This window comes from Lithobates pipiens, unplaced genomic scaffold (assembly GCF_037356315.1).
Source record: "Lithobates pipiens isolate NorthernLeopardFrog02 unplaced genomic scaffold, aLitPip1_a1.2 Scaffold_8, whole genome shotgun sequence".
NCBI classification, from domain to species: domain Eukaryota; kingdom Metazoa; phylum Chordata; class Amphibia; order Anura; family Ranidae; genus Lithobates; species Lithobates pipiens.
In genome coordinates this window covers 270,390,322-270,400,969 of record NW_027507903.1, presented here as the reverse complement: position 1 = coordinate 270,400,969, position 10,648 = coordinate 270,390,322, and the positions used below count along the sequence as shown (strand labels likewise).

Below are 10,648 nucleotides of genomic sequence, written 5' to 3'. Positions count from 1 at the left end.
AAAGCACATGACACTTTATTGTTTGGCTATTTGTGACATATTGGACACTTTATTCTATTATTCTTCGATTATTCACGGTTTAATCTGCTGGAGGCACTTTATATATTTGGATTCGTTTTATATTTACCGTGTGTAATATACAATTGTATAGTATCGGGATATTTTTATCACATTTACTTAATAGGAAGTGTTTTATTTAGTAACACTGTTATTATATATATATATATAAGCATAAGGCACCTTATTTTTAGTTTAGTATAGTTTAGCTTAACCTTTTTAGGTAGCGCAACACCATTTATTTGACTTTTAAGAATACCTCTTGACCTGTTCTTGCGGATGCTTTTATGTAGGTAAGACCAAACAGGAATTATGGAAAAGAATAAGCAGACATATATTGAGCATACGGGTCTGCAACCCTGACTTAGGGGTGTCATGCCCAGGACATACATATGGGGACCTTCCTGAGAGTTAGGTTTTTAGTATTGGATCGTGTGCACCCTAACTCTAGGGGAGGAGATTGGGACAAGACCCTTTTACAAAGGGAGACAAGGTGGATAATAGCCTTACGTGCTACATGTCCGCCTGGCTTCAATGAACGTGTCAGCTTTAGACCTTTTTTGGAGGGTTTCACTTCCGGCTCTTGGGATGGGCCAATAATGAATTGTTTTATTCCATCACGGTACTCCATTATTATATACCTTTCCGTGATATGGAATGATGTGGCCTGTGTGTATATCTCTTTTTTCTTCATATGTGAATTTTCAGAATGATGACACTACTACTTTTCAGGATGAGGTTATTACATATATTTTGAGCATTTTCCTCCCTTTTTTTCCCATTTATTATTTTTTATTTTTTTATTTCATTTTTTATTTTATTTGGGTGCTCCCCTTATTGGTATTAAATTTTTCAATTTCTAACCTTTTTTGGTTTTGGGGGAACTCCTCCCCAGTTTGGACATACCGTCAGACTCGCTTGGGTGTCATTACTCACGCCGACGTCCATATACTAGCGGCCTATTTAAACTCCTGTAACCTCTCACAGGTGAGCTACATCTGAAGCCCTAGACACGATACAATATATACCGCTGGTCTACTTCCTGGTAACTATTTCTAATTGGTTTTAATCTATACCCTTCTGTCTGTTATGATATGCGTTTAATTACGGTTTGGCTTACCTTCAGGCTTCAATTTTACAGGCATGCAAATCTACAAGCATTGTAGATAACCCCATTTGGGGTGTTTACTATTAGGTTATTCCCCTTCTGCCTTTGGGTAAGCTTGCTTGTCATTTGGTTCTGTTTTGGTCTGGCCACTCTGCAGGCACATTATTAATATAGTCACCAGGAATGTAGTGGGAATGCTTTGGTTCTCTTGTCTATTTACCTACACATGGTGCTTTTTTGACCAATATAATATGGTCCTACCTGACATCTTTGGCACATATAACATAGATGTAGGGACTAATAGGCACCTCTAATCACAGGGGATTTGGCTATTCCATCTGATGTAGATCCCCATGGGACTTACTTAGGGTTTATACCTTGGCTCTCTATATATTTTGTGCCTTGCTACAGGAAAAATGGACAGTATATTTCTAGCCCACACTCGAAATTCTTCTAAGGAGGACGGCGTCTGGCGATACCACGCCACTCATTGCTCCATCATGGTGTTTGAATGATTTTGATTCTGTTTAAGTGCTCTTATTATATACGCATTTGAAAAGGTGGGGTTTATGTTGTTATACTGTTTGACGGAGTCCACTACGAGGGCTCGTGTTATTTTTGGAAAACCCCCTCCTTTTTTTCCTCATATTTCGCTTTTGTGTTTTATGCCATAGAAGTACTACCATACTACCAGTTCCTGCTCTCTAACCCTGATGAAGGTACTGTAATAACAGCAACTGGAAACGCGTCAGTGTGGGATATCTAGGAGAATAACATTTGTATCGATGTTGTTTTGTTGTAACAATTTTGGTTGTATTTTTATATTGGAGCCATTTCATATCTATATGTCTTTTTATTACTGTTTACTACAAATAAAATTATGTTTTAGCTGCACTTTGGTGTTGGTGGTCTCTTAAAGTCCCATTCAAGGGGGATTTTCTTTTGGGTTTGCAAAATATTAAACCTAGATCTTTATGGGATTGCTGATTGTCACTTTAAACAAGCTACTAGCAGATTTCAGTAAGCTTCAGCCTAGTTTCACACTGATGCAGTGCGATTTGAAGCCATTTTGTAGCACAGTTTCAAGTGCAAGTTGATGTTCTTCACATGATTTGGATACAGCTGTGATTTCTGTCCTGGGGTCACCCTGTCTCTCTGAGCAAACAGTACTAGAAAACCAGCTGTAATCGGGCTACTTTAGGACCCTTTTTCAAATTGCACTGCATATAATTTAAACTTAAAACCAGGGGAAAATCATGGGTGCGTGTTATACACCGAACCGCTGCCTCAGAGGGTAAAGCCCCATACACACGATCAGATTTTCTGATTTTTGTCTTCAGATTTACGAAAACCATGCAGCGCAAGGGCCTGCCTGATGGCATACAAAATGAAACTCCTAAGGTTTGACCTCATATTATATGGTTTTGGTAAATCTGAAGACAAAAATCAGCAGAAAATATGATAGTGTGTATGGGGCTTTAGGAGGGAACCGCCGAAATAGACAGAGCTGAGTGTACTATGTACTCGGCTCCACTCGCAGTCACACCCCATCCTGCCTCCTAGCCTTTAGGCCAGAGGTCTCAAACTGGTGGCCCTCCAGCTGTTGAAAAACTACAAGCCCATGAGGCATTGCAAGGCTGACAGTTAAGAGCAAGACTCCCAAAGGCAATGGCATGATGGGACTTGTAGTTTCGCAACATCTGGAGGGCCACCAGTTTGAGACCCCTGCTTTAGGCCATTGGACCAGTGTTGCGTCCATCATAGGAGCTGGGCCAAAGCGTGGGATCAGCATGAACTAGGGCTTAGCACTAGTTGATGATTGTTAAAAGCCTGCTGGCAGCTTGTTTAAAGTGACAGTCAGCACTGCCACGATTAACATCCCATGTTTAACATTCCCACACTGGAAATGAAGAGTTCTTTAAAAGCTTCACAAATGTTGCTTAAAGCTTGCTGTACACACACCTCTCATACAAGATATGACCCATGTGTTATTGATCAACTGCTTCCTAAAGCCCCTTACACATGTGCTGTCCGATCAGGTCCACCTGTCAGTTATTCAGGCAGACCTGATCATGCCCTCCAGTCTTTGCTAGGATGTGGCGGATGTCAGCAGACATCACCCGCTACCATCCGATCCTATCCGCCATAAGTCCTATTCCCCATCCATCCGGCAGATTGGATAGAAACATACAGACGGCCGATTCCCATCCAAATGCCCCAGAGAGGAAAATGGGACTGTGGCCGTTCTGCATAACAGAGCGGACTTGTCATCTGCCTGCTCAGTGGGGGCCAGCGAAGAGATCCCCCGCTAAGCAAGCAAATTCCACTTAGTGGAGGTATCTGTTGGGAAAGGGGCCTTAAATAAATTGGTCGCCTAGATCTTAAAGCGGAGTTCCAGACAATTTTTTTTTTCTCTCTCCACGTAATCCTTTCTTTTACACTATATTAAAACATGAAATCATGCAAGTTAAAATATCGCTGGTCAATTCCCATTTAAATGACTTTATTTTTGCTCTGCAGAGTGCTTCCATCTCTGTGAGCACATGTGAAGCCCACTAGCAGTCTCTTCCAGGATATGGTGATGCTGTATGCCCAGCACGCACCTTTTGATCTCTCAATGCTTCAAACCCTGTGTCCTGTCAGACCGTCACTACCCAGCAAACTATGCAACCAAAGTGACATTGTATCTTGGTACACCCACACTCAGCCTAGAGTTAGAAGTCAGCAAGCGGATATCTTTATACACCCATCAGGGACTTGCTTTTCAGTTATTTTTAACAGTAAACTCTGCTTAGATCGTGAAATACAGTGTATATATATATATATATATATATATATATATATATATATATATACACACACACACACACAAAGTTTACTGTTACAAATAACTGTGAAACGCAAGACTCCGGTGTGTGTATAAAGATGTCCACTTGATGACTTCTAGGTTTCCTGCGGACGATTGCGGGTGTACCAAGATGGCTGCAACAAAACGTCAATTCAGTTGAAAATTCTGATGAGTAGCGGCTTAACACAGGTGATGCCTGTTGGCTCCTGGGATTGATGACACACATCACAGGAAACATTGCAAAGCCAGAAATGACACACAAGGAAGTAGGAATACTATGAAAAAATACAGAAGTTTTTTTTTTATTACTATTAAAAAAGGGATATGCCAAATTGCAACAAAAGCACTCTATTGCTGGATGGTGAAAAATTTTAAATGTGGGTGGAACTCCGCTTTAACACCTTCACAATTACAGGTCGTTACAGCCTCCGTGCCCAGGCCAAATATGTAGCAGCTTCAGTATACATATAACTTAATAAAATAACGTTAGAAATTTCTTCATTAAAAAGGACAAAAGACATTTCTCTTTGGAACATTGTTTTAATATTGTGTTCTTATTATAAGCCAACAAGTGAAAAAATATTTTTTGGTTATTTTATTCATATATTTGATCACATATAAATAAAGGTTTTAAAAACAATGTACTTCTTTCTCTGTGCACAGTGCCATCTGCAGGCTGGAGAAAGACTTCAAGTGATTACAGACAGGCTTGTAAATCAATTCCCAATAAAATGGAGACTTCTCCCTCCTCAGACACAATATGATCTCAGGAGCATGTACATATTCGTGCTCCTAGGTCACATTAGGAACATTAATCTACAGGTTGTGGTTAACTGTCCCACTTTCATATAATCAGTGTTGAGTCTTACTTTGTAATGACCAAAAGAAAGAAGAAAAAAAAAAATGTGGCATCAGAAATCCTGCTCCATGTTATGCAGATGGGGGGGGAAACTTTCTGTTTTTCTTTTGCTAGAGTCCCAACATTGTGCCTCCATTAGATATACAGTACAGTGAGTGTTAAGTAAAGGCAAGACTGAAAAACACGGGGGGGGGGGGGGGGGGATTTGTAAAAAAACAAAACGAACACAACCACCACATCTAAGGACCAGTAAGCTGTAACATGTTACAAATTAACATTCATCTAAACCAAAATGTAAGTATATTTTCTGGTATGTGTTACTTTTTACAGATCACACTGCTCCCCCCTGACAATGGTTTCATTTGCTTTTCTCTCCAGAAGTATGGCGTCATCTCTTTTCAGGTATCCGTATCCGTAGGATCAGTATCTACTGCTTCCTGGACTGAAACTCTTCATGAAAATTCTAGTGCACGATTCACAAGTCGCTGACAAATCACCCCCATATCATGCAACTTTACCTTGTGACCAACGTGGGAAGAGACCGAGGAAATGCTTTTTCCTACACAGAGCAGACTGATATCATCTCATCAAACGGCTAAAATATTAACTTCACTCCTTAAAGCGGTAGTAAACCCGCACATTTATTTTTTTTTTTTTAAACCTGCAAAGCAAAAAGGCATAATAAGCTAGTATGCGGTGGCATAATGAGCTAGTATGCACCGCATACTAGCTCATTATGAAATACTTACCTTAGAACGAGGCCCCGACATCTGGCCCGATCCACGCCGAGGGAGCTGACATGCTCCCTCAGCGTTTCTTACGGGTATCGCGGCTCCGGCGCTGTGAGTGGCCGGAACCGCGATATCGTCACTCCCGCACATGCGCGCGGGAGATTTCATTCCGGGCCGGCCACTGCCGGATTTTCAGGCCGAGAATCCCCTTGTGCGCATGCGCCGCTGCAGTCAGCGGCGCATACCGACAGGCAAGCCTTATTATAGCCTTTCCTGTAGGTAAAAGTTAAAAAAACCGAGTATACAACCACTTTACGACCGGCGCACGACGGTGTGTGTGTGTGTGTGATAATAGTGGTCTCAGCGGCGGGTTAGCCGCGAGATCACAATTATGGGCAGCGGGAGTTTTTTTTTTTAAACACCCCGCCCCAACGAGCTTGCGCATAGAAGCAAACATATACGTAAGTAGCGCCCGCATATGAAAACGGTAGTCAAACCACACATGTGAGGTATCGCCGCGATCGGTAGAGCGAGAGCAATAATTCTAGCCCTAGGCCTCCTCTGTAACGCATGCAAACATGCAACCTGTAGAATTTTTTTTAATGTTGCTTAGGGAGATTTGAGGGTAAAAGTCTGACGCCATTCCACGAGCGGGCGCAATTTTGAAGCGTGACATGTTGGGTATCAATTTACTCGGCGTAACATTATGTTTCACAATATTTAAAAAAAAAAAAAAAGTTGTGATAATTTTACTGTTGTCTTTTTTATTCAAAAAATGTTTTTTCCCCCAAAAAAGTGCGCTCGCAAGACCACTGCGCAAATACAGTGTGAAAAAAAAAAAAAAAAAAAAAAAAAGTTAAAAAAACTGTTTTAAACATGTAAACACCAAATCTGAAAAAGAGGCTTGGTCCTTAAGTGGTTAAAGAGGAAGTAAACGTCTTTTCTTCTCAGCAAATTAAAAGCATAATGTGCTAGTATGCATTGCATACTAGCACATTATGCGACTTAGCTACAAACAAAGCCCCATCATCCCCACTGCAGGCCGCATCCCTCTTCGTCCATCTTTGTTCTGGGGCCAAGGACTTTGGCTGTTTGACTGACCGGAGCCGCTGGTCACGGCCCATGCTTCCGAAGAAACGGCACAAGTGGCAGTCCCTTCAAATCACATGCACCGATGACATCAGCGCAGTATACAGTAAATACCTCCTAAATGGTGCACGTTTAGGAGCTCTTTAGAGTACCTATAGGTACAAGTCAAAGGAAGGTATACACCTTTAACTGCATTTTGGCAAAGCTAACAACTAAAGCCAGAGCAAAACGTAATATCGCAGCTTAGCAGACCATAGAGGCGGTGGCTGCATTGACGTTGCAGGCTAAAAATATTTTTAGCAGATACATAAAATACCTGCCGGTCTTGCCAGAAATGCAATGGCCTTGCCACTTCCTGTATAAAGATTCAAAAGTGCAAGCTCTTATTTTCAATATAAGAAAGTTAGAAGAGAACCTCTTACCTGGCATTGTCTTTTACCCGATTTTCATATTTGTTGACATACCAGTAAATAGATGTAAACTCCACATTATAAAAACAGTATTTGCACATTAATTGACATCTGCTGCAGGAGAATGTTAGATACAAGTGAAATGACAATGCATGCTGTGTGACAAATGTGCACCAAGGAATCACGCCAGTTCATTGTAAATATTTAATATACCGCATGTCCTGGCTGGCTGATCAACATATTGAATTGCCTGTCTGATGAACAAGAATTACATATGATTAACCAAAGAAAATATTATAAAACCAGTAGGGGGGGAGGGGAGGAGGAGAAGACAGCAATACTCACATGCAGGCTGCAATAAAAAAATGACTTAGTGGCAACCTGTCATCTTACAAAACCTTTATATTATTTAATATGAAGCGAAAAGAACACAGAACGGTAGAAAATTAATGCATGTTGGGGGGTGGGCAATAAACATATGAGGACCTCACCTCCATGAGCAGCTCATCCCCAGCACTAGCAAGGCAGTAGCTTGCGCAGTTATCTCCAAAGTGGGCAGTGTCACAACCCGACCAACAGCACAAACTACTACCTCAGCCAGGACTAGAGTAAACGGTAGCCTCTCTGTGAAACAGAACCAAGTAAAAGACCAAAGATAAAAAAAAATAAAAGACTGATTAGCGTCTAGTACAGCCATGAAGAGACAAACATATGCCGCCAGTGACAGCCTCGGTCTTTTATCTAGATCAGCCAGACTTCGCTCCTCGGCTGTGCAACACCGCCCCTCCCTTCTTTTTCTTGCTTCTGCACTTTCCTTGTATGACCTGAAATTGACATGACAGCCATCATAAATAAATGTTAGTGTCTACTGCAACAGACTTTCAATGATCCATACACAATAATAAAACATCAGCTGTCCGGGTAATGCATGTGGTTTATGCATCTTTTAGGCAATTGGTATACAGGATGTCGATTTCATACTACTTTGCACTAGAATAGAAGTAATAAAAAAATTAAAGAAAAAGAATCCATCAACTATAGCTGATCCTAAAACCAGCGCATTCTTAAAGCGGAAGGTTGATCTGGAACACACTGCAGAATGAGAGTGGATTAATCATGAAGAGAAGCAGCCTGCACACAAAACACCCCAAAAAAAAGAAAAAGAAAAAGGGGGGGGGGGCTTTCAGGAACTAGTTTAACAAGTCAAAGGTTATCCCTAGTACAGTAGCACTCTGTTACTCTTAATACAGACAAGTCCTCCTGATGAGAGCAAGGCATGCACAAAGTCTCACCCCAGCACCCTCCGTCTCCACTAGAAGGGCCACGTGCAGTGACGGTGGCCCCACCCCTCCATCCTGCTGACCCCCTCCTCCCCAGGAGAGCAACGTGCGCTCACCCAGAGCCCAGCTTCCACCTATTACCCTGTGTCAGCAATGCATGCACATGGATTCACACTTACCCTGTGCTTCAGATCACCGCCCCAAAGCCCAGAACAATGTACGAAATGACTGCTGATAGCTAGCGTAACAACCAAAGAAAGGACTGGTGATCTAAACTGTAACCATGTGTAAAATGATCACCGATCTCCTGTGTAACAATGAAGAAGAAAAAAAAAAAAAAAGGGGGGGGGGTATATTTTTTTTTATCTCAACAATGTATGATGAGATGATTACTGATCTCCATTGAAACAAATGTATAATGTGCTTCCTCCATATAAGGCGATGAGATAGACCTACACTAGAACAATGTATAAACTGCTCACTAATCTATTGGAACAACGTATGAAGTAATGCTAGATCTACAATGGAAAAAAAAAATACAGATCTCTATTGAAACAATGTAACACATGACCACTAATTTCCCACTGAAACAATGTCTAAAAAGCAACGACAGGTCTATACTGTAACAGTGTATAATCTAACTACAGATCCCCATTGAAATAATGTATAATGTGATGATAGATCTATATTATACATTGTTTCAATGCATCGCTCTACATTGAAACAATGTATAAAGTGATGATAGATCTAGACGCATATACAATGTATAAAGTGATGATAGATCTAGACGCATATACAATGTATAAAGTGATGATAGATCTAGACGCATATACAATGTATAAAGTGATGATAGATCTAGACGCATATACAATGTATAAAGTGATGATAGATCTAGACTAATACAATGTATAAAGTGATGATAGATCTAGACTAATACAATGTATAAAGTGATGATAGATCTAGACTAATACAATGTATAAAGTGATGATAGATCTAGACTAATACAATGTATAAAGTGATGATAGATCTAGACTAATACAATGTATAAAGTGATGATAGATCTAGAGTGTAGCAATGTATGAGATGACTCCGGATCCCCATGCGATGTAATGCAGCCCAGCGCTCACTCCCCCAGCTATGCGCACACACACTGTACAGATGGAAGGCGCCCCCGCCCTATGATAATTCGGTGTATAGACACCTCTATGGACTGTACAGGTCTCCTCCGGTACTGACATACAAGCCCCAGGCCAGTACAGGCAGACATTCCCCACCCCCGGTCTCTGTCTGCAGGTCTGGGGGATTCCAGGCAGACACGTGCGAGGCTTTCCCTGACAACATGGCTCGTCCGCTCCATTCCCGGTACGCACGCCTTGGTTCGGAACCCTTGCAGACAAAGGCCGGCCGCCTCCTCCCCCGTACCTGTGCCGCAGTGTAGTCAGAGCGCGGAGCTCCTTCCCGCCAGCGAGAGTCGTGTCTGCCTCACTCCGCTCCTGCAGTCCGCATGAAATTCGCGGGAAGCGTCAGTGTGGGCGGGACACAGGAGGCGAGGGCAAACCGTGCACCGGGGCATGACGGGAAATGTAGTGCACACCCTCACCACAGCTGTGTGCAGACAAAGAAATGTCCTCATAGCTTCTTACTGCACTTGTTCAAGCCAGGAAATGGAAGAGTGAGAGAGAAAAAAAAAGTCCAGGATTGCTGCACTTAAAATGAATCAAAGAAACAAAATAATATGCAAAGAATATCCCCCAAAATGTTTATCAGCGACAGTTTTCAGGCTATATTGTTAGCGCCCTTCCTCAGGCTGATACCAGCATGACGGAGAGGAAAGGAGTTAACACTATGGCCCGAAAACTGTTGCGGATATCAATGGAACAAGTTGGAATATCTTTCTATATTATTTTGTTTCTTTAATAGATTTAAGTGCAGCGATCTCGGACATATTTTTTCTACATGTGGCGTGTGGGAGGGCCTGATTGCATGCAGTAAAAAAATAAAAAATTACTGCAGTTATGATATATACACTGGAGATCAGAATTAGAGAACTATCTCCAATTTCCTCAATTTCAAGGTCCTGCTTAGTCCTATTGTTAGTAACCATGAAATCAGGCCGAGGCAGAAGTACAGTTAAATCACACTTGTTTAAAAATAAAAGTAAAAAAGAACGTACGGTGCGCTGCCTCAGTCTAGAAAAACCCCACTGAGGGTGTGGGCGATGGCGAGAATAAGGTTTACCTGCCATAGTAGGTGGTCTCCATTTACC

The 10,648-nt window shown here is 41.7% G+C and overlaps 1 long non-coding RNA gene across 1 annotated transcript; it reads right to left on the bottom strand.

Moving 5' to 3' along the window:
• Nucleotides 1-4,533: 4,533 nt before the first annotated feature.
• Nucleotides 4,534-9,912, bottom strand: LOC143962638 (uncharacterized). The gene is made up of 2 exons (XR_013270744.1): nt 9,805-9,912; nt 4,534-7,926 (listed from the first exon to the last, which is right to left on the bottom strand). It is a non-coding gene; the product is annotated as an uncharacterized LOC143962638 (long non-coding RNA).
• Nucleotides 9,913-10,648: the final 736 nt, after the last annotated feature.